The following is a 24171-nucleotide window of genomic DNA, read 5'->3' as shown; positions in this document are numbered from 1 at the left end:
CCCTGCAAGTCATACCGAAGGGGGACAGGGCACCTCCCCGCCAGCGCAGCCGCTCCCCTGCTCGGGCCCCGCAGGATTTCCTGCCGCAGCAGCCCCTCAATTCCTGGAAGCGGTTTCTGCCGAGGGCAGGAAGCGCGGCGCGCCGCCGCCCGACGGGGCGAGAAGCCGCGGGCCGGGGGCGCACGGATACCCCCCTGCAGGGCCCGAACAGCCATCGCACCTCACCCGAGCAGCGGCACCGCCTCCTGCACGCACCCTTTTCCCCCCGCCGCCGCCGCAGGCAGGCACGCGCGCGCGCGGCTCTAACGGCTCTAACGGCTCTAACGGCTCTAACGGCTCTAACGGCACCAACGGCACCGCGTGCTCGAGCGCGCTCACGTGACAGCCCGGCGCTCCCCGCCCCGGGGGGCTGGTTGGCTGCTTGGGGTGCGCCGGCCTCTCCTCTGCCCGCCGGCCGGGCCGGGCGGGGCGGGGCAGGGCAAGATAGCACAAGATAGCACAGGACGGCGGGGCCGGGCCGCCCGGTTGGCGGTACAGTACAGTGCAGTACAGTACAGTACCGTGCAGTGCGGTGCCGCACAGTACAGTATAGCACCGCACCGCACCGCACCGCCGAGGAGGTGAGCTGCGCCGGGCAGAGCAGAGCAGGGCCGGGCAGGGCGCTGCGCGCGGCGGCTGACACTTCTACCCTTGTCCTCAGCAGGTCCCGCTCCCCGCTCAGGTGAGACGCGCGGCCGCGGTGGCGCTCACGCGGGCCAGGAGGAAGGGAAGCAGGCGCCCCTGCTGCCGGGCGCTGCCCGAGCCTCCTGGGGCGCTTGCCGTGCCGGACGCGAAGGGACGCGGGTGGCCCTGCGGGCTCTGGGCGGGGTCGGACCGGGTGGCAGGCTCCGCTGGATGCGAGCAAAGCGGGAAGCTGCCGGCGCGGCCGTCGCTGACAGCTGCCGCGGAGAACGGAGCTCGGCGGGAGGCCCGGGCCGCTGCGGGGCTCGGGACAGCGCTGCTCAGAGGGCTGGGGTGCGCCGGCCGCCGCCACCCCTCTCAGAGGGCAGGTCTTGAGAGGAGCCTCGGCTGGTCCCGAGCGCTGAGCCTGGTGTCCCGTACCCTTCCCCGGTAAGGCTAAGAGTGCTGACCGTTCCCGTGGGTGTGCAGGCGGTCCTGCTGCAACGCTATTGAGTTGTTAAATACCGTTAGGTGTATTTATTCTGTCGCTGAAGGCGTTGTAAATAGTGTGCTGCGGTATTTATCGCTACGGCTGATACGACTTTTACTTGTTTGTGCAGAGGGCTTCTTTATACTGTTTATTCTGTCTACCCCCTCTTTTTGAAAACACAGTGGGCAAAACTAAAATCTGTTTGTATTTTACTTTCTAGATATTGATCTGACACATTTGCCCTAAAAATTAAAGTTACCTTTCATATAGATTCTCCAGGCTCTTTCTAAATGTACTTTGTTTGAAAAGCAATTTACTGAATTAATGTAGCGTGCCCAAAGATAACTTGAGTTGACGTACGAGCAAAGTAACATCTATCACATGAGCAAAAATGGAATATTCCTGCCCTTGGGTTCCATTTTAATCTTAAATTATTAATGGGTCTCTGCATTACATGAATGAAATTTGCAATCAGTACAGAGTGCAGATGCACACAGAGAACCAGATACAAGAGGAGCTGGTTATGAAGAAGCATATATCTCCAAAAAGACTAGCAGGAGGAAGTTAGAGAGCCCCTTCTGTTCCTTACAGCTGTTGAGAACCTCTTGGGGGGAAGCAGTGGGCCATATCCAGCCCAGCAATTTAGCGGGTCTCAGGAATCATAAAAGGGTAAAACTTTTCCCTTCAGAGAAAGGACCATAGGAAATTAGAGCTTTAGTACATATACTTTTGTTTAGCAGCTATTAGAACTGAGTCATTGTGGGTGCTCCTAAGGTAGGGTTTAGTGGTAATCATGGTATTCAGCCTTCTTTTAGAACCTGATTGACAACTTCTTATCAAATGCCATCATTTGTACTCAGTTAAATAAAAGTATTTGTATCATATGTCATTAGTTACTTTTGTTTATGCAATCAATACAGGGAAAAAATCATTTATCGCTAAGGGATACCGCAGAAAAAGCACGCTTACCTAAACTGAAGTAGGAAGGGCAAAACACATGCATTTACTATAGATTCTGGCACATTAAAGGTTTGAAAATATGTTAAGAGGAAATGTTGGGTTTTCAATGGGAAGCAAAATTTCTACTGTCTGTTCAACCATGTAATGTACAGCAAGTGAGGTGTGTCATAGTAAATATTACAACAGTGGACTAAGGTTCTGCTCTTTATTGGAATTCTTTCAATAGTTGAACTTTTAAAAGCAAAATCTTGAAGTAAGGCCATATTAAGCAAAGCAGAAACATTATGTTTATAAGCAGTTACTTTTCTTCCACCTAATCCCTCTAAGTTTGTTGAAGAGATTTGGGCAGATGTATTGTAAATGTATGATGTTACAGAAGCATGAAACATAGAGATGATAGGCAAGTAAAAGGAAGCTCATAAGCAGGTTGAGAGGATAAAATTCTTCAATATTGTTAATTTGGTAATAATCTTAAAACTGGTTGAGAAAAGAAGACTGGATCAGCTTCAGCTACTGAACAAGCTAGAGGTGAAGCTGGAGTGGATTTGAGGAGAAAATTGGGCTGAGTTTTCCTTGAGTTTTCTCTAATGTCATTGCGTTAGCAGAATTACTTGTCCATAGCAGAAGCTTCTGGGCCAGATCATACATGCCTGGTTGTACATTGGTACAAAGGAGCCATCCAGGGAGCCCAGTGTTCTACATGGTCTTGTCTTCTTGAGAGACTTGGGCCTCTGCTTGCGTTGCAGTTGTATCACCTGTCAACCTGCGGGAACAGCCATCTGCTCCTCTTCTTCATGCCTGTTTAGAGGAAGTTCTTCACCTTGGAGAATAAGACCATATCAATACATAGCCCGCACTGAATTACTCTTTGTTCCTGACTTTATTTTCCCTCAGCTTATGGTGACCTTACTGCAGGTCCTGCAGACAGCACCATAGTGAGCATTAGTTCATGTAATGCCTGCCTGAGTGAGGAGCAGATGGGAGAGAGAGGGAATTGCAGTGCCACCACTAGAACTGATGCTCTCTGGTGCAGGCACGCAGGGTAAGAGTCATATAAAGCCAGCTCTCTTTTCAGCTGTGAACTCAAGACTCAGAAAAGGAAGTTGCATGTAAGGTTTAGCTGCTGTATTCTTCTGAGTGCAGATCTTCATCACAGAAATAAAAGATCTTCCACTACCATGGTAAAGAAGATATTTATAATTTGGTGTTGTAATCAGGCAGCACAATGCTAATTAATATTAGAACATTTCTTTTGTGGTCCCAATTATCTTCAAACCCAGAAAGCAGAAGTAAGATTGAGGGTCATGGGGTTGGAAGCCAGAAACTTCTATTTTTTTTTCTGTGAAGTGGGACTTTTAGGCTTATGCTTTAGTAATGGTGAAAATCAGGTTTAACTACATTTCTATCTGTTCACACTCTTCCAACAACTGGTCCGACTTTACAGCATAACAATTAAAAAAGTCTCAGCAAGCAGGAGAGTCTCAATGTGGCCTTTAAGAGAACAATAATGTAAATAATTAATGGCTTCTGAATAAGAATTATGAATGAGCTGGTAGAAGGGCTTTGCATGTCTGTTTCAGAGTGAGAAGGATCTCAATGTATCTGCGGAGGCTATGTCTGTAGATTTTAATGAGAGCAAAGCACAGAAAGGCTGGTTGAAATGTGAAATGTCCCAGTGTAATAAAAACAGAGAAATCTCTGAGCTTTATGATCAGATAAACCAGATCACCTTTTTGTTTGGTTTTGGGTTTTGTTTGGGAGTTTTTTTGTGTGTTTTGGTTTGGGTTTGTTTTTTGTTTGTTTTGTTTTGGTTTGGTTTTTTTTTTTTTTTGAAAGAAGTTGCAAATAACTTCTGATCTGCCATCAGTACTGAGGGAACAAATGAACAGTCATGAATGGTAAGCTCTCACATAAATAGGTGTTAAACAGTTTGAGAGCCCTGTGTGTGCTAACACTATTTAATTCATTATTCAGGGTTCTGTTTCACTGTGGGATAAGGCTGTTATTTGTAGGGCTCACAAAGGGAGCTATGTGTGGAGACTTTTAAGGGCCTGCCTTCAGAAAGTCAGGGTGAACACAATAGAAAAGATGGTGAGAAGATTCTTGACAATCATAGCTGCATGAAACATGCCAGTTGAGGAAGACAGATATGGTCTTGGCCACTAGAATGCTTATGGATAAGTAGCAACGCTGCTTCCAGGGAAGGAAAGCACATCTAAATGACTGTAAGTATCATGCCTCTAGCTCTAGTGTCAATTCCGGTGGCTTGCCTGTTCCACAAAGATGGAATGAGGTGTTAGTTCATTTTCCTGTTTGCCCTCATTATTGTCTTGTGAAGAGTATCTTCACAAGATGGGAATTTCTGTGAGAAACTAACTTGAATTGTAAATTCAACTCCGAAATGTTGCTGTTAAGGAGGAGGGAGAAATGCCTAGAAAAGCTGAGCAGGTCTCCAGCCTCTTCAGCGGAAAATCTGCCTTTCACTTCTGCTTTTCAAGATAGCATGAAACCTCTGAAAGCTACTTGTATCATTGAGTGTTGCATTTAGAGCAGCATCTGAGGTGAAATCAATGTTGCTCTCACCTTAGGTTCTTGGAAAACCTCAGACTTGTTCCTGGAGGGAAACCAAGCCACAGTAATGCAGACATTTACCAAACCAAATGATTCACTTGTATGATTAATTTCATTTGTGACTAAAGGTGAAAGCAACACAGAAGTCCCAGTTCACATGTCATCAGGCTTGCAGGTTATCTTTTAAAGTCTTGTGGGTGAAAAAAAAACCCTCTTTAGGGTCTTTAAGCTAATCTATGGAGAACTGGTTAACTGTGATAAGCAGTGTTTGGTTCTGACACGAAAAGTGTTTGTTTTCTTTTTTTCTTAAATCCAGAGGAAAATTATTCAAGAAAAAGTTCTATTTGACAGAGCTGTGTCCATCCCCAGTTATGCTCAAAAGCTCATCTATCTAGCCATGATTTCTTCATGGCATTGGGGTGAAGATGCAGATATTCAATTAACCTGTTTGAAACTTTGAAAGGCTATTTTGTTGAGAGGCCTGTTTTCCAGTATGAAATGCATCATAAGAAATGTCTTTGCTATTGCATGTATTGTAATTTTAGGTTGAAAACAGTAATGCTTATTCTTTCTCTTTTTTTTTTTTTTTCATTCTTTTTTTTTTTATCCTTTCCCTTTCAGGAGTGCTGCAGTAAGAGAAAGACATGAAATATCTTTAATGGACTTCTGATTTTGATCAAGCTGTTCAAAATGGATATGAACATTATTTTCTCCTGTGAGGTAAGTATTCTTAGGGAGAAATTGGAAAAAAAAAAAAAAAGAATAAAAGAAAAACTGGCTAATTTCACTTAGCATTGTCTGTCACTGCTGCTGTTCTGTCCAGCAGCTTTTCATCAGGTGTTTTAAAATTATAGCATCTGTGACTTGGAGAAATTTGTACTGAAAGTCTTAACTGAAAAGTCCTAGAATTAATCGTTTAACTTACAGGATTAGTCAGACTTGTTCTGAGATTCCAGTAGATAAAAACGTATGTGTAAAGGATCTGCATTGTTGCAGAGCTAGTATAATGGGTGGATTCTGCACATAGTAGCTTTTGACCCAGTGTCAAGCTTTTCTTCAAGGCATCAAAGAAATGTAAGCTGTGAAGTCTAATTTTCAAGAATGAATACATATGCAGGCTGACTGAAGGTGCAGGAAATGAGTGAGATCCTGGGATAAAGAAAGTTTGTACCAAAAATATGCAGGTACTCTTCCATGCTATTAGGCAGCTTTCTCTGTTCCTGCCCTGTGCAGCCTAGGAAAAAAGTGGGGCTGTTGCCAGCCTGAATTACAGATACATATTAATAGTGCTTTTGCCAAGTCCCACACTCAGATCTTCACAGGTTCATACAGTAAGCATGTAAGTTAGTAAAACAAAATAAATCTCCTTAATTCAGGATCACAGGAAAATTCAGGTTGTGTATGACCTCTATATGAAGCTACCTGCTCAAATTTTGGAGTAGTCAACAAAATTAGGTTGTTTATACCCATTGGCCTTTCCAGTTTGTTATATGTTTGGAAGCATTAACAAAAGGTAGATTTATATCTTTCCATATGTACTAAATGTACATTATAATAATGCAGACAAGAACATAACATGCTACTAAACTTTGTCAGACAGGAAAATATTTTAATTAAGACAGGATTGTACAATAACGGTCTGCCTCTCTGAACAAAGGAAACAATAAATCTCTAAAGTGTTCAGTTCTTGCAATTACAAATGAAACCTCTACAGGTCATCTAATGCAGTGACATGCTGCCAATATTTTCAAGACTGTTTGCTGCAAGAATGACCCTTCACAGGCATCTCTAGGAAATCTATTTATTTACTTCCTCATGTAAGCAAAATTGCTTTCACATAATAAAGGGAAGTGAACGTGTTGCTTATCCTGACTCATACATGTTACTGAAACATTTCCTCTGAAGTATAAATATTTGTTCTTGGGAAAACACAGTGACAAATGTGAATAAAAATAAGCATCTCATCGGGAAGCTTAGGGAGCAATCTGTCCCCTGGGCTCCCAAAGTAAACGCAAACCAGGCATTCCCCCCCCCCATCATTATGTACTACCAAACAGAATGTTTTGTGAGCCCTAGAAATAATTACTTCAGTGTTTTGGCCTGGGAAGGTCATACAAAGAAGGGGTTAATGCTGTCAGGAAAAAGACATTTTGGAATTCAGAGCCTCATAGGAGGATCACTGAAGTGAACAGGCACTTGGTTTACTTTGGATTTATGCTTATCTCAATGTGCTTTGAATTGATCCCTCAAAATTTGTAATTTAATAGCTTTAATAGTTACATTAGTAATTTAATGAGCCTCATCCAGCACATCATCAAAGACAAACATATACTTTGTGAACAAAAATAGAAGTCATTTTATAGGTAATGCAGTTCCTGAAAGCCAGTATATAATATTACATGTGTGCAATTTCTGATTGTCGCAGTTTAACCCTAACTGGCAACTAAGTGCCATGCAGCTGATTGTTCACCCACTCCCCTCCCAGTGAGATGGGAAGGAGAGGTGGAGGAAGGATAAAACCTGTTTAAATTGTGAAAACAGTTTAATACTTGAAATAAAGGAAAAGAGTTTTATAATAGTAATGAAAAGGGAGACAACAAAAAGAGAGGGAGTAATAAAACCCAAGTTAAAAAGAAGTAATGCATGACACAATTGGTCACCATCTATTGACCAATACCCAGCCAGTCCCCAGGCAGCAATCAGCAGCTCCTGGCCAGCTCCCCAAGTCTATACACTGGGCATGATGTGCTGTGGTATAGAATATCCCTTTGGCTAATTTGTGTCAGGTGTCCTGTCTCTGCTCCCTCCCGGCTTCCTGTGCCCCTCCTCACTGGCAGAGCATGAGAGACTGAGAAATCCTTTATCAGAGTAAGCACTACTTAGCAACAACTAAAACATCGGTGTGTTATGAACATTATTCTCATACTAAATCCAAAAATGCAGCACTGTACTAGCTACTAACTTTATGCTAGCCAAAATGAGGACAATGATGCTATTAATTATTTAATATGTACCAAGAGTGATCTCAGCATCACAAAGTACTTACTAAGGCAAATGGCACACCTAAGAACCCAAATATCTCTCTTCACCTTTGATTCCAATGTCAAGTCTCATTTCCTAGCCTGATTTTCTGTATTTAAATGAATTTCTGAGTAACATGCATAGCTTAAATAGTTAAGTCACAGAATGACTTTCTTGGAAACTCACTGTTTCCACACTAGTTTCTCTTGCTTCTATGATTGGGTCTCACTTCTTGAACAGAAAAAATCTGCAGGTTGGGGCAAAAGTTAATTTACATTTTGTTATGGGCTTCAGTCAGAAAATGCTACATCTGTGGAAGGCATGTCTTTGTTGAGGTGTTATTTGCTCTTTAATATCCCAGTCACAGCTTACTTGCTTATGGGCTTTTATGTCACTTGAGGCATTATGAGATGAGTAATAGTTAATTTAGCTCTTGGTTAAAAAAGTTACTGCTCTCTCAGAAATTACTTTCTCCACACTCTGGAATAAAACAGGCGCATGTATGTTAGCAGCTAAAGTGTGGAGTCTGGCAAATTAATTTAGCTGACAATTTAGATAAGTAAAAACGAAGCTCTGGACTGTGCAAAACCAACAGAGATGTGTGTGTGTGAAACAGTAACCTTCAGTAGATTAAATGTAGCAGAGCACATTTTAAAATTTAAAGTTGCCTGATCTAGTTCTTCATAAGTTTATGGTTGCTTGTGACTAGAGATTAAAAAGTTGGGGGACTGCAGTATGTCTGTGGTTGGTGTGGGAGGAAGGGGCAGTGTTGTTGTTTGTTGCTTTTGATCTTTGTAATTAAATTTATGATCTCTAGCACCGTCTCTCAAAGACTGTTGAAATCCTGTACTAAGCACATTTCAAACTTCATTATGGGATTTCCTGTGCTTTTGATGAACAAGAATAAATGATAATTGATTGGAACTCAATTGATTGGAATAAATGATAATTGATTGGAACTCAATCTTGCTAGTCGGGTTAAAGACAATAGAAAGGGCTTCTTCAAATACATAGCAAATAAAACTAACACAAGAGGCAATATAGGCCCACTGCTGAACGAAGTGGGTACCCTGGAGACAGAGGATATAAAGAAGGCAGAGGTGCTGAATGCCTTCTTTGCCTCTGTCTTTACTCCTGCAGACTCTCCCCGAGGGCCCCGGATTTCTATAGCCCCAGAAGGAGTCAGGACAAAGGAGGAGTTTGCTTTGGTAGATGAGGATTGGGTTAGGGATCAGCTATGCAAACTGGACATCTGTAAATCGATGGGTCCGGATGGAATGCACCCACGGGTGCTGAGGGAGCTGGCAGAGGTCATTGCTAGGCCACTTTCCATCATCTTTGGTAAGTCGTGGGAAATGGGCGAGGTGCCTGAGGATTGGCGGATGGCAAAGGTCACACCAATCTATAAGAAGGGCAAGAAGGAGGACCCGGGTAATTATAGACCGGTCAGCCTTACCTCCGTCCCTGGAAAGATGATGGAACAACTTATTCTTGACTCCATCACTAGGCATATCAAGGATGAGGGGGTCATTAAGAACAGCCAACATGGTTTTATGAGGGGGAAGTCATGTATGACCAACCTTATAGCCTTCTATGAGGAAGTGACTAGGTGGAGGGATGATGGTAGAGCGGTAGATGTAGTTTTTCTTGATTTCAGTAAGGCATTTGATACTGTCTCCCACAGCATCCTCATAGATAAGCTAAAGAAGTGTGGGCTTGACGATCAAGTAATGAGGTGGATCGAGAACTGGTTGAAAGGAAGAAGGCAGAGAGTTGTGGTCAATGGCGCAGAATCTAGCTGGAGGTCTGTGACTAGTGGAGTTCCTCAGGGGTCGGTGCTGGGACCGGTGCTGTTTAATATTTTCATCAATGACCTGGATGAGGGAACTGAGTGCACCCTCAGCAAGTTTGCTGATGACACAAAACTGGGAGGAGTGGCTGACACACCAGAGGACTGTGCTGCCATTCAGCGAGCCCTGGACAGGCTGGAGAGTTGGGCGGGGAGAAACTTGATGAAATTTAACAAGGGCAAGTGTAGAGTCTTGCATCTGGGGAAGAACAACCCCATGTACCAGTACAGGTTGGGGGTTGACCTGCTGGAAAGTAGCGAAGGGGAAAGGGACCTGGGGGTCCTGGTGGATAGGAGGATGACCATGAGCCAGCAATGTGATCTTGTGGCCAAGAAGGCAAATGGCATCTTAGGGTGCATTAGAAAGGGAGTGGTTAGTAGGTCAAGAGAGGTTCTCCTCCCCCTCTACTCAGCCTTGGTGAGGCCGCATCTGGAATATTGCATCCAGTTCTGGGCCCCTCTGTTCAAGAAGGACAGGGAATTGCTTGAAGGAGTCCAGCGCAGAGCCACAAAGATGATTAAGGGAGTGGAACATCTCCCTTATGAGGAGAGGCTGAGGGAGCTGGGTCTCTTTAGCTTGGAGAAGAGGAGACTGAGGGGTGACCTCATCAATGTTTACAAATATGTGAAGGGTAGGTGTCAGGGTGATGGAGCTAGGCTTTTTTCAGTGATATCCAGTGATAGGACAAGGGGCAATGGGTGTAAACTGGAGCATAGGAAGTTCCACGTTAACATCAGGAAGAACTTCTTTACTGTAAGAGTGACAGAGCACTGGAACAGGTTGCCCAGGGGGGTTGTGGAGTCTCCTACACTGGAGATATTCAAGGCCCGCCTGGACAAGTTCCTGTGTGATGTACTGTAGGTTACCCTGCTCTTGCAGGGGGGTTGGACTAGATGATCTTTTTAGGTCCCTTCCAACCCTTGGGATTCTGTGATTCTGTGATTCTAACAATACCTATGCAGAATCAGGAAATGATTCTGTTGTTGTTAGGTGGGAAATGAAGAAAGAAATGGTGCAGTTCTGAAACGTCCATTAATTCAGGGACCTAAAGCAGGAAGGTACCTACCACAAGAAATCCAAGCTATGACATAAAAGCAGTGCTGTCACCCAACAGCATCCTCTTGCCAGCTGGAATTACCTGTGTTTCACACTACTAGAAGCAAGGGCCTAGCATCCTCAAGATGAGGACTTTCAACAATAAAACATACTTAGTATAGTAACAGTACCTGAACTTCAGATACTTACTTGTTTTCACCACTTCGTCAGTGATGAAATGTACTTCTACACAGATTCCTACTGATCAGATATTCCAATAGCTGTCTTGAGCAACAGGTACCATTTACACCTGACACACATATATGCTGTAGCCCTTATGACTATCCATGTTTCAGTTCTTGATTTATGGCTATTGCTAAACACTTGAACTCCTTAAATTCGGCTCTTCTATTTCAGATACATGTTTTCAACTGTCATATGTGCTTAGGTGTATATGTAGATTATTGGTCACTAAATAAAGACTAACATTGCAAAAAAATACTCACCAGTCTTCTAAGGAAGTATGTATGGGTCAGTCTTTTCTTGACACAATGCAATTGTCTCTGTTGGAATTTCTCTAGGGGTGAATTTCATTCTTTCAGTCCTCCCTTCCTTGTGTGTTTGCAACAGTGGTTCCCCCTGGCAGCACTATAATTAAGGAACTCTCAACATTTCTCTTACAGTATTAATACAGTAGTATTTTAGCTATAGTTTTGAATTTCAGCTAGAAGCCTAATGTAAAAATAAGTGCTGTTTGCTTATTTTAAATTGGAGTGGTGGAGAAATGTTGCTCTTCTGTAGCATATAGTTTGACAAAATTTTATAGGCAGCTGCTTCTGTAAATAAGTCATACTTTTTTGTGAAAAAGTATTTCAGAGACGAGTTGGGGGAGGCATTCAGTTCACTTGAGGCTTCTATTATGCTACAAAATGCACCCTGCTCTAAGACTATTACCAAGATGTATGGGAGCAGATAGGATTAATACTTTTGTAGTTCTTCTCTTCTACCCTTATCCAGGAAAAGGACTCTTGCTTGAGTCAGAAAAGACTGTGAAAAGTTCTTTAAAAATAAAAAGCTACATACCTTGCTACTTAACTGAGAAAGAAAAAAAAACCTGTTAGTAGAGTTATATATGCTTTGGCAATATGAATTCCAAGCAAAGAGTGTATGAGAAACTTCAAGGCACTGGTATACTTTTGATTTTGTTAAAGCTCCCTGAATGCCTGCTTAAATTCAGAACTACTCCTGGTGGTTCTAGTTTGGTTTTAGTTTTGGTAAATCTGCTCCCAAAATATTTAAATGCTGCTGTTATCTGTTTGCAAATGTGTAATTGGAAAGTGATGTCTTTTTTTCTCCATACTTTCCAAATAACACAGTATCCATAGTAAATTCAATTCTTTACTCCCGTGTCTTTTGCCTAATGTGTGTTTCAAACCTGTAACAGTGATACTTTGACAGGTCCTGGAGGTAGTATGTCCCACGTCATCTATAAGAACTGTAAATATGTGCAAGAAATATGTGCTTTTATGGTTTTTGAATAGTGAGCGGCAGAATCATTTTTGGTAATTATTTCTAATAAACATAATTTAGGAAAATCTTATCAAGCTGTCTGCAGTGAAACATGCAAACAGTCTTCATTCCACACTTCTTAGACTTGGAATCACTTGTGTGCATTTGTTAGTATGGATCAGTTGTGGACATTCATTTGCAATTTCTGCAATTACTGTTATCCTTCAGCTACACTGTTTTGCTAGAATTTGTAGAATGTGTTTCAGTGGCAGAAAGATATCTACCAGAACCAACCCTGGTAATGTTCTTTCTGCATATGATCTAAAGCCTTGGCTCAATGGGGAAACAAAGAAGTGGTACTAGATTTGCCTGGACATTCTGAAGTAAACCACTAAAATAAATGGAGCAGTGTTTGGACAGTAGAGCTCTTTTGGTGATATAATACAATCTAACCCACAGAATTTAAGTTTGTGTTGAAGAAGTGCACTCTTTCCAAGCTTATCTGTTCTAGTCTAATTAAATTATGTCATTAAACTGGTGTAAATGGTTTTAAGAGGCACAAGACTTTACCTTCCTGGAAAAGCTTTCTCTTTCAAAAAATGTATAGTTCAAAATTAGAGAATGCGCAGAATATAACAGAATTTTCAGACTTCTAATTTAGATCTTTAATAGTTAAAGCCATAGTGTTGCTACAGTGCAGAAGCACGCTATTCAAAATAAATGAAGAATTGTACTGCAACCTTAGCAGGGGAGGATTGTAATCCAAACCAGTACATTCTTTAAACAACCTAGTGGAAAAAGTATTAAAGTGATAGGTCTTTCATTCAGTGCTGCTTTGTTTCAGCACTTTGTTTCAGCTACCTTAAGTTATATGTCTTCATCTTTCTAAGAAAGACGAGCATGTTGCAGCTAATTCTATGGACTTTTTCTTCTTAAGTTATCGCCTGAATTGAAGCCCAGAAGAGTCAATGGAAGCTTTTCCCCAGCAGTTTCAGTAGGATTTATATCAAGCTCTTAAACCATAATTGGGGTCTTTTACTTTCGTGTTTAGCTAACTATGGGACAGAGGTGTAGAAGAGTAAGTTGTAGTTAATAAGGCTGTTTCTCAAAGATTAATGATGGTGAGATTAAGCTGCCCTTGATTCTACTATTTAATCCTGCTCTGCTGGGTTGATACCCTATAAAGATCAGAATATGTCTGTTGGCTGCTCTTCCTGTATATAAGCATTGAGTCAGAGACCAATAATACTAGTTTTTGGTGACTGTGAAAAAGGAGAGAAAATACACTTTGCTTCTCTTCCCCTCACTACCCCTACCATACATCTTCCAGTTCTTGTAATTAGAGATCTGTGTTCAAGACTTGTCCTTGTGATGTTTTTACAGCACCAGTATAAGTGACTCAGAGCAGTAATGGTATGTCTCTATTTATGTCATTGCTCCTGTAGAATTTATGCAATCTTTGACCAATATTTCAGCTTCTAAAATTTGGTCTACATTTTGTATCCTTCTACATATAAAGCTACTAGGCTTTTAATACATTGGGTGATTTTTATAAGCCTCAAAAGGCAGGGAGAGCATTTATAATGCTTGAAAGAATGAGAGCTGATCCATTTATATATGGCTTTTAAAACTCAGTAGCTCAGATCAAGAGTGAGAAGCAAAGACTGTGATCGCCATTGAAAAACTCCTCTTGTAGTACAAAGGGGTTCCAAGATATCACTGTCTCTTTGAAACTCAGTACTCAGACAGAAGTTCTTTTTGACTGATCTACATAGAAAAGGGATGGAGACCAACAGCTAGCCAGAAGGTCAAACAGACAGAAAATCTTCCCAAGCTGACTTTGCTATGACTCTCATTTCATTCCACAAAGAAATTCTTTCCATTCCATTAATGTCTGATTAGATAGCAGAAATGTTTTAAGAAATTATTAACAGTTACGAGGATGACAGCACTACAGGTGAGATGATTGGGTAACATGGTACAGACATGAAATGAGTTCTTTAAAGTGAGGATTTGCTTCTGGGATTAGCATTTCATATGTGTGTGTGAATATTGATCTGTGATATAGCAATAAAGAATTATTCTGGGCTCAAAATGATACACTTTCGAGAAGAAATCCTCTTACTAGCTACTTCCTCCCATTTTAGTTTCTGTTTAGAATTATTTTTAAAAGCTGATTAAATGTTTCTTATTTTGTAGTTCTGAGGATCTAGAATAGAATAGAGCAAATACAAGCTGTTGCAAACTTTTTACCATTTTAAAGAATTACATGTTTAATACAAAACTGTGCTGCATAACAAATTCTTAATACAGCCTTATCCTCTCTAGGTTGTGAATGCAGCGAGCCATAACTCTGCCACTTGTTCCCTTGGGAGACTCTTATATAACCTCTCAGCTGTTTCTCTTGCTGTTCTTCATATTAAGCCAAAATTTTACTCTCCTAATTTCTATTCTGGTACACCTAACTTTGCAGCCTGGACTATTCAAATGAATCCCCTCCCTTTTAAGACCAGATTATACAGCTTGTAGAAAGAGAAGTACAGTAGCAAAGGCAGTAATAGAGTTTTGTTAAGGTTTCACAAGAGAGACTCAGACAGCAGAAGTGAACAGGCTGAGACATACTAACTCAGTAGAGCACCCTTCCAGCAGCGAAGACTAACCATGTACTGGGCTACCTTAGGACAAGTGTAGTGAGGAGGTCAATTGCAGTCGTTATTACCCTCTATTCAGTATTTGTGAGTCTGCATCTGAAGTACTGTGCCAAATTTCAGCCTTCACAGTACTGAAAAGATTGATCAACTGCAGAGAGTTCAATGAAGGGCCATTAATATGGTTAGGGAACTGAAACACAAGATGTACACAGAGCGAATGAGGGAGCTGTTTATCTAGCCTGGAGAAGAGAAGACTAAGAGGGCATCTAATTACTATCTCAGGTATCTAATAAGGGTTGTAGGGGAAACTAGACTCTTCTCACAGTTGCACAACTAAAGGACAAAAGGCAACAGTCATAAGCAGCAGCAAGGTAAATTCTCACTGGGTGTAAAGAAAAACTTTGTCGTAGTGAGTGGCTAAGCAATGGAACAAGCAGGTTGGAGACTGGGCTTAGCATCCTTGACCTGATCAAGCTTTGAAGCTAGCTGTGCATTGAGGAGAAGGAGGTTGGACTAGATAACCTCCAGAGGCTCCTTCCCATCTTACATACGATTAGAATAAAAACTAAAGCATTGCAGAAATATAAGCCTCTGAACAAGTGGTAGGTATATACTTTTAATGCCAAATTATAATTACTAGCATTTTCCTTCTCTAGATATTCCCTTTCTGGTTTACCCAGTTTAAAATGTATGCATATACTAAGCATTTTATAACCCTCTGCTAGTGAAAAAGAATGTGGAAATACAGTGCATAAGGCAAACAACTGGTGCTATATATCATTCATGGAATGCTTTAATAAAATCTGGGGGACTGCAGGCTTCTTAGGTGGTGATGTTCTTGCACTATATTTACCATTCAATGAATAACTGAAAAAAAAACCTTAAGAAATAAATGCATAGTAGTTAGTGGCTAGTGCACACACACAATGAAGATATCGTTGTATACATTACATGTCTCCGTCTCTGAGAACTGAGAAAATTGTATGTGATGGTATGAAAAGGGATGCAAGTGACCTAATCATTTTGCACAGTTGGCTGAGAATAGATGTTGACATCACTAAATAGAAGCACCTTACGTCAAACATTGGCACTCTGTCCTTATTACACCAAAGAGAAAGAAGGACTGTGTACAATATGTAATAGTTTTGAAAAGAAAGCTAGTTGTGAATGCATAAGCATTTGGCGTGAGAACGTTAGAGTTCTGAATGCAAACCCACTAATACAAAAATTGTATTGACAAGAAATTACTTGAATTTTTCTTCAATGTGTATAGAATATTTATTTACGTAGTTGTTTCAAGGCATTTATTCTCTTTATGATTTTTTTAATGGATAAAATCTAATTAAATATATCTTAATCCATTATAGAAGTAGTTCAAAATGATTTTTATCTACACACATAATTAAAGCCTCTAAGCCTAATTGTGGGGAGGCTTCAGTGACAGGAGCTGGGTAATTCTGATATTTTTGATTCACATGCTGCCAGTTGGCTGAGACTACATACATCACATACAATGGGTAGAGGGTGAAGTCCACAACTGAAGCACCACATTTCCTCATTTTGATTGTACATCGTTTATTCATGTTCTTTCGTATTGTTGAAAGTGGGTTTCATGGTTTGTAGAGAGTACCTTCTGTTCCTGTGAGATTGCCATATGCAACATGGAGCCCATACAGGATAATTTAACTTATGTTGTTTTGCTTAATTTCTGGTGCATTTAAACTTTTTTCCACTAAGTCTTTTAATCTTAGCATGCTCTTAAATCTTCTAAAATGAAGGTCCCCTGCATTCAGGGATATGGGAGACAGAGAAGTTCTAGTTTGTCCTGTACTATTGAGTTCATTTTTCTACTGTGCAAGATGGTCTCTGCAACATCAGATCCACCCTCTCTCAGTGCACCCTCAAGCCCAGTCCTGTAACTGTCCATGATGATGGTTGTCAGTGTGTATAACTTGTTAGGAAACTGTGTTCAGGTTTGGGCGTTGCTCCTTAAAACAGAGGGGAAATAACCTCAGTTGCCCTGAATTAAAGCTTCAGTGAGTCCTCTAAGAGGGAGCAAGGGGCCACATCACTGGATTTTTTTTATTTTTCTTTTTGAGCAGGCATCTGTGACAGATCCTGCCTGAACCTCCAATACAGAGAAGAGCCCCCTGCTTCCACATCGCCACAAATTTGGATGGGTCTGGGATGTAGACTTTCTCCGAAGACTGTTACACACTAATACAAAAACTAAACCCCAGACTTAACCATGCTTAGACTATTATTCTTATGCAATTACAGCACGCTTAGATTATGATGAGGTTGTAAGAAGCATGGGCTAGTCCCTTTCTTCCTCTTACAGAAGAGTTTTGACAAAGATGTGAAGTAAGTACTTGTAGTTCACTCTTCCTGCACCTCCTGTTATCCTGGGGTGGCATTTTTTCAACCTGTCTACTCCTGAGTCTTCCCGTGGTGTCAAAGGAGTGCAGAAGATGGAAGGGCCTGAGGGCACTGAGCTCCTGCATTTCTGAGCTGGTAGAAAGCTCCCTAAGGACTTTTGCTAACACTGCGTGTTGGATCAACCTCTGAAGTTTAACTCTCCAGATCCAGGAGTAGAAAGGTTATTTGTAAATTCAGTTATGGTTTATGCACAGTTTATGTTCTCTGCTGATGTTTTTTTAATTGTCTGAGAAATATATTCTCAAAAAGAAAAGGTTAATTTAGCCCCAGAGTAACAAATAAGATGTTGTAGCGTACAGGAATATACATTTACATTTGTACTTCCAAATGCATTTTGTGATTTAGCAATATTAAAATAATTCTAAGTAAGTAGAATTCTCAATGGATATGAATGCATTTTTAATTTAGTGTTTTATTATTTTTAATCCAGTTACTCTTAAGTTCTGTGATAGTGTTAAAAGCACATAATGGAGGTGCGATGATGGAGCATACTTGGCAGCCCATAGCCGTGCTTTAGAAGTCTGTAGGGACTTGGCAGAAGCAGACTGTAGTTATATGCTAGTTGTGGTCCAATGGCATGTCCTTTAGGATTACTTGCAAAGATGAAACTTCTTTTCCCTCTAGCTGTATTTTTCCCCTGAAAACAAATAAAAAGGTAAAATCCAAGTTGGCTACCTGGAATACTTAAAAATCTAATTGGGTAAAGCTTTACCACTCGTATATTTTTAATGCTTATGCAAAGTCAGTTGGAATACTTGTGAATTATTACTGTGCTTTCTTGTACCAAAGCCTAGAAACTGTCAGTTGCTCTACACCCTATTAGAGATGCATTCCAGCCGCTTCTTATTTGTGTCACTCAGTTTTATGATCAAAACTCAACTGTTTGTTTAGAAGTTTTAGAAAAGGTAAATGTGATTCAATAGAGCTATGTCCTAGAGAACAGAGAGCATCTAGCTGTTCTGGGGGTTTATTTTATACTTTGCTGAAAAAGATGCAGTCTAAATTATCTAAGTTATACATTCATGGTGGGAAAGCACTGAATGGTGAAAGTTGCTGTAGAGGGTAATTAAAATGGAAACTACATAGTAGCATGTAGCTGTTTCCACAGCTGCAGAAGCCTTCAGGCTCTGGGTACCCTTTGATGAAACAGAAAACAAAACAAAGCAAAAAAATATAGAGAGAAATTTGAGACCTTTAATCCTCATCAAAAGCAATGTCCTGTTTCTTTTTTCCATTTTTACCACCTGTTTATTCTTTGTTATTGCTGTATTCTGCTAAATTTACTGTTGTGCTGTGTATTTTTAGTACTATGTACTAAAAATAACACTTTCTCCTTTCCTCCTGCTCTCTTATTGCTGTAGACAAGGTCTGCAACAAGCTTGCAAGCAGATCTAAAAGGATGAGTGTTTGTTTTGGTTTGGTCTGGGTTATTTATTGCAATTCAGTGCTTCTTGAGTCAGTATCAGAGCAAGTCTGGTTGCTTTGTCTCGGTTTTCTGCCACAGGATGCTAACTAACTTACCTGTTCTGACAATAACATTCACTCTGCAGCAGTGATAGTCTAGGTGTGTTTAGTATTAAGAAGTTTTATTAAGTATTTAGAATTAAGATTTGCCCTACTGAAGCAGTCACGTAACAGGAATACCCTTTCTTTCACTCTGATTTGCTCAGCCCCCTGAATTAGGTGGGATGAACCTGAGCCTTATTGTTTTCCAAAAAGCTGCAAAAACAATTGAATACACAGGGATGGCTGTTCTTGCATAGAATGAAAAATGTTAGCCTTCACTTCTGGAGAAAAAATAGTTCATGTAGAGCTTAAAACTTAAAAAATTGAAGGTAACGATGCTATAAATTTTAAATTTGTTGACTCTGTTTTTACTTTTTGTAATTATCAATTTGAAATTTCTTTGATTGCAGGCAGTTGCCTGAGTGAGCATTGTTTCAGTTTCTGATGCATTGAACTCAATTGAACATTGTTGCAGTGTGACCTGGTTAATGTAAGTTTGGCTTCTGGGTATTTGAAAACTGTACGTAATTGACTATAACCAAATGCAGTTGGATGCTGTTAGTCTGTTATTGGTAGTGTTAACTGTGATTGGAAGTGGTGTTTTTAAAAGTATTTTGCAACTTCTTGGGGTTTTTTTAAATTACTCTGTTATTGCTGCAGGACTGCAGTCTATGAGTCCAGGCTGCTGTAAGAGGGTATTTTCTTTCCAACAGTCACAACAAAGTCAAAAAAGTTCCCTTAGCTGCAGGAGTTGTGCCCATGCCCCTTACTGGTTATTACATTTTTGTTGATGTTGAGTGGTAGGTAAATAGAAGAGCCGCAAAGCAGTGTTACAGCAGGGAGCCTGGTCTGAATTGTGTGTGCTTTTCCCACTTACATACAGGGCCTTGAGCCTTTTTCACTGTTTGGAAAACTCGAACTCTAGAGTGTCAGTTTAAGAGAAGGGGGTGTGGTTCAGTTGTGCATGTTTGTTTAACATAAAGGCTTCAAATAGTAGTGAAAATGGAGAGAAGTAATTTTGAAACACAGTACTTGCACTTTACTGCAGTTCCTGCACTAAAAAACTGTGTACCCAGTATAGGGGATTATCCAGGGAGGCCTTCAGGACCTTTGCACTGCTTATGCAAACACATCATTTATAGGCTGTAGCTATATGCGAGTGGGGAGGTACTCTTCTGTTCTTCACTCTGTTCGTGTCCGACCTTTTCCCTTGCGAAGCCGTGGCAGAAAGCCCCCCAGTCCGCTACTGCCGCCATAGTAAAAGGCGGGTGCGCCTCTGAGCTGCCCCCCCGCCGCTTCCCCGCGCTGCCGGCAGACGGGCGGGGCGGGGCGGAGGCGGAGGGCGCGGCTCTAGCCGCCGGCCCTTTACGCGCGGCCCCGGTTTCATGAATGAAATCCAATCGGCGCGCTAAAAATAGAACGTGGGGCTGCAGACGTCACAACGCGCGCGGTTCGCGCCGGCCCTGCTGCCGCCCGGCAGCCCCATCAGCGCCGCGGGGTGGGCCGGGCCGGGCCGGGGCGAGTAGCTGCGGCGGCGGCATGCAGCCTCCCTGCCGAGTCAGGCTAGCTGCTGGCGCTGCCCCGCCGCCGTAAGGAGCAGCGGGAAAGGGGCCGGAGGCCAGCCTCGCTGCGCGCACCCCGGCGGCCGCCTGCCGGGCATCCCGCCCTCCCGGGTAGGTCCCGCGTCGCCCTGGCGCGATCGTGCTCCGACTTGGGGCGCACCCTCCGCGGCTGCGTGTGCGAGGCCGTCTCGGGCTGGCAGCCAGCGGCTCCGCAGGGCGCGGGTGGTGGCGTCCTGCGGGTACTGTCTCCCCGCAGGTGCGCTCCCCCCTCGTCGGGAGAAAGGAGGAGGCATCCTCCCTCCCCGAGGACACAGAAGGCTGAGTCCTTGATGAAGCTCATCTGTCTGGCTTCCTTTTCCAGTGAGGCCACAAGATGCAAGGCAAAAATAGAGAGGTACGGTGCGTACGGGGAGCAGAAACCTCCTGGCGCTTGGTACTTACGAGTGTAATTTACTAAAAACCTGACGGATTTCTCTTTCTCACTCCTCTTTTTTTTTTTTTCTCCCTCTTTCTCCCTGCTGTGTCTATGGAGTCTGTTGTGGGTTGCTGTGACAACAGCAGGAGGCTGCTGGGGGGTCTTGCAGCACACAGATTATAAGGTGTCTGTGTCGGGACCTGTTTGGGGCCATAGAAAAGGGCTGTAGAAGCAAATAGTAGGGCTTTAATTTAAGTCAACCTTTAGTGGGTGTTGTGGCATCCCATATCTAAAGCAAAGATAAACCAGTCACTGGACAGACTGAGGCAGTCTAGTAGGGAGCTCCAGGTTGCTTTCTATCAATCGAGGCACTACTCAGGCTCGGAAGGCAGCAACATACTTGTTTAAAAAATGGTAATAATAAAAGAAAGCCCTTGAAGCTCTGCATATGTTCACAGCAAGAGCAAGGAAGTGATGCCAGAATATTCTCAATGACTTTGTTCATCCTCAGTTTGTGTACTATTTCAGGACACACAGCTGACTCAAAGCCAAATGTTCAGCTTGAGCTGTAATAGAAGCTGAGGTGGAAATTACTTTGTTCGCTGTGCTTAAGGGGAGTTCTTCAGATGCTGGGCTTTCTAGTCAAAAATAAAGCATGTGTGGAGAAAAACAGTGTTCTAAGGACTACATTTAAGAGTTGCCATACTTACTCAAGTAGCAGTTGAGTGGCATATCTCTCTGTAGAAGCTGTATTTCAAGACTGGAAGTCACAGTACATGGAAACAGAATAGCTTAATTTCTTTACATATTTTTCCTCTCCCATTAGGTTATGATTTTCTTTTATATGCACATTGGATTTGTATGCCAGATTCTACATCTTAGGTATACATTGTATCTGTACACTATTAAAGGGGAGAGGGTCGGGGGGGAGGAAAAGGCACAACACTTGGTAAGTTCAGTATATGTACTAGGGTTCTTTAAGTGGCTTAAGGAGCATAAGATCTGGAGCAGGCTCAGATGCGTAGAAGTATTTTTATCCAAGAAGAAATAAACATCAATTTTAGCTCTCAGGAGCTTTCTAAAACTCCTGCCCTTTTAAAACTCCAAGCTTCGCAAGTACTGTAGAGCATTAGGCTGAGAGGAAGAGCTAATCACTTGACCAGTAAATCCCAACATTTGATTCTTTCCTAATACGTTTTATTCACTGGAAAAATGTTTAAGTCCTGCACCCAGATGTTGCCCTGTGCTAAAGGAGATGAAGGACAGAGAAGCCTAGAAACAGGAGAAGGAGAGGAGCAACAGGTGTTTGACAAGCTTCTCCCTTGCTCCCATCTATCCTGCTAAAAGAGCATGTTGTAGGACAAAGTATGTGCTTGGAAAGAAAGGAAAGGCTGAGCAGTCTGCTGCATACAGCAAACTTGAAGCTCACAACAAGGCAAGCCTAACTGGTGAGAATGCACCCTTGAATCACTGACTGGGTTTCCATGAAAGAGATCAAAACCTTATGGCGAAGGAGTGAATGGTGGCACACTGTATGAATTGCTGCAGCTTGCAGTATGGGAGGTTATAGTTGGGCCCTTTATTACCATGGGTAGGTTCGTGAAGTATATTCGCTTTGATTCCCATCCAACATAATTCTCCTTTTCTGTTTTCCACTCCTTTCTGTCTGACATGAAAGACATAGGATGGCAATTTCCCTCTTCTTTTTTAATTTTTTTTTTTATTATTCGTTTATTTTTCTTCAGGAATGAATGTCTGTGTGGCACTAAATACAAGTAAACTTCACATGTACTCAGCTCCTGCACAATTCAATTCATGTTGCTGGATTTGTATTTGAGACATGAATACAGAACTTGACCCAAGATCCGAAAGTAGCGTTTATCTTAAGTCTGCCATCCTGAAGTATTTACTTTTCTAGTCAGTGTTGAGGTCTTTGGGGGATTTTTACCTGCTGTCACTATGAGGCCTCACTCTCCTTATGTAGTTTCCTTGTAGCGATAGCATGTGGGGGTCAATAAAATCACATGTAACATCTTTCTAACATCTCTGATTAACAAAAAGGAGAATGCAAGAGAAATGTCACATTAAGTTCAATGAAACAAGAGCCTGATTCTTTTGGAAGGAAAACAAGGACAGAAAGTGAATTCAACAGTGTTCTGTGCTAGAAGGTCAACAGTGTCTCTGGAATATTTTTCTTTGTTTGTAGCTCTAGCAAAACTTGATAAATATTTTCCCCACAGAAATGCACAAAAGCTGGGAGAATGCCTTGTTTGATAGTTATTGTTGATTTATTTGTTTTCCTTCTGTACTGTTGCGGAAACTGCTCAAAGTAATGTTGTTACCAAACATCATACATGTCAACACCTGTCTTTAGAAATGGCTAAAATCAGTAACAACCTATGCTAGAATATCAGTAATTTAATGCTGTACAAATTTCTGATGCTCTTAATTACATAAGAGTAAAATCAGGGATTTCATGTAGTTTATTACTATGAAACCCAGTAGTGTTGAATTAGGCCTTTCCAGTGATCCTTCTCCTTTTAATCTCAAGTTTTATGTTATCCCAGATATTCGTGAGCATTGCAGTGATTAAAGATTCAGCTGCAGCTTTGCCCCAGTTATGTTGGTCCAAATAGCAAACTAGGAGCCAGATCATCTGATACTCTATGTACATTAGTGGGTCATGTGTTGCAGTAGCAGGGAACCTAGGGATTAAAAAGTTGGTGCTGAGGACCAGGTGTGCAGTGTCCATACTGCACACATTTCAGGGGCAAAGGGTGTTACTTCAGATAAGCTTTAATCTGGTCCTATGGATTGAGTGCTTGGTCATTAGTGGTGGGTGGCACATCTTCCACTTCAGATTCATCTGAAAGGAAGTCAGTTTGTACACTCCATGGCTGCACCTGATGTGGACCAAAGCATGGAGTATTTTCTTCAAAAATGTACTCTTGATCCGAACTAAAATGATAGTAGAGGTGCGCCCTTAATCTGCTCCTGCAGTGTAATCTTTTGTTGCAGAAGGAGGACCAATCTAAGGACTTTAGTGCACAGTGGCATTTATGGGTGGCTGCTTTGTAAAGTATCAGCTGTTTGATGATGGCTATCGCCATTAATGGGTATTGTGCATTCTTCAGTTACTTCGTTCCAAGCCACTTTTATTAATGTCAGCCACAGTTAATTTCAGTTTGTGATGATATGACAGATTTATGACCCACAGCAATGCCAGATCTTGGTTACTGCCTAGTCTGCTCTAGTCATCTCTGGGAAATTGAAAGAATAGTCAGTTGTAGCCAGTTGTATCTGTAATCCTAACGAAACACATCTGCACAGCTAGTGTCAGCCTTAAATGAATAAAAAATGTACCAGCTATGGATTATTTCCCTTTTTCCAGGGATGGGTCCAGTGTAGCCACCCTTCCTCATATCTGCACAACAAGAAAGAAGAAATAAAAGGAGGCATAAGGGACTGCCCTGCTTTGTGTCGTGTTCTTGAGCAGACTCTG

At 41.9% G+C, this 24171-nt stretch overlaps 1 protein-coding gene across 16 annotated transcripts in view; it reads left to right on the top strand.

The window, feature by feature from the left end:
• Positions 1-401: 401 nt before the first annotated feature.
• Positions 402-24171, top strand: part of RHOBTB1 (Rho related BTB domain containing 1) — a 74829-nt gene continuing 51059 nt past the window's right edge. For 6 of the 16 annotated variants that reach the window (XR_010610767.1, XR_010610765.1, XR_010610768.1 and 3 more), the window contains exons 1-2: positions 404-721; positions 5303-5401. The gene's annotated coding sequence lies outside the window, so the exon portion shown is untranslated. Of the gene's footprint in view, positions 722-756; positions 1111-5302; positions 5402-20171; positions 20366-20433; positions 20649-24171 lie in introns of those variants that run through there. The other 10 variants (XM_065670870.1, XM_065670871.1, XM_065670861.1 and 7 more) reach the window with 7 other exon arrangements.

This window comes from Lathamus discolor, chromosome 3 (assembly GCF_037157495.1).
Source record: "Lathamus discolor isolate bLatDis1 chromosome 3, bLatDis1.hap1, whole genome shotgun sequence".
NCBI classification, from domain to species: Eukaryota; Metazoa; Chordata; class Aves; order Psittaciformes; family Psittacidae; genus Lathamus; species Lathamus discolor.
This window is presented reverse-complemented; position numbering and strand designations above follow the sequence as displayed.